Genomic DNA, 478 nt, shown 5'->3' with positions numbered 1-478 from the left:
GCTTGGAGGGTGGTACAGACATTAAGTGAAGTGACATTATTAGATGTGATAATTTTGAAAAGCATTCATCTCAGAGAAAGAATAACTTATAAAGTCCTCTTCTTCAAACTTGATACAAGAGTTACAAATGTCAAGCAAAACATTCAGTGTCACTTTGTTGTTCTCTTACAAGCCACCTCCCTAGTTAATCATATATGTTTCTTTTGAGTATATAAATACTTTTGAAATATATAAGCTGTTTGGAAAACTATAGTATAGTGTAAAAACTTGAAATAAACAATACTCATATAGAGAGGCTGAGATAGGAGATATTTAGACCCTTATGTTGTACACAGCAAGACACTGTCACAGACAAACAAGCTGACAGTGTATATAGATTTTACAATGTTGGACCTATTTCTACAGTTACTAAATTAGAGAAATCATTGGATGACAATCAACAAATTTCCAATTCCTCATATTATTGGATTTCAATCGA

This window comes from Mastomys coucha, unplaced genomic scaffold (genome assembly GCF_008632895.1).
Source record: "Mastomys coucha isolate ucsf_1 unplaced genomic scaffold, UCSF_Mcou_1 pScaffold1, whole genome shotgun sequence".
NCBI lineage: Eukaryota > Metazoa > Chordata > Mammalia > Rodentia > Muridae > Mastomys > Mastomys coucha.
The sequence above is the reverse complement of the archived record's forward strand: the minus strand, read 5'-3'. Positions refer to the sequence as shown.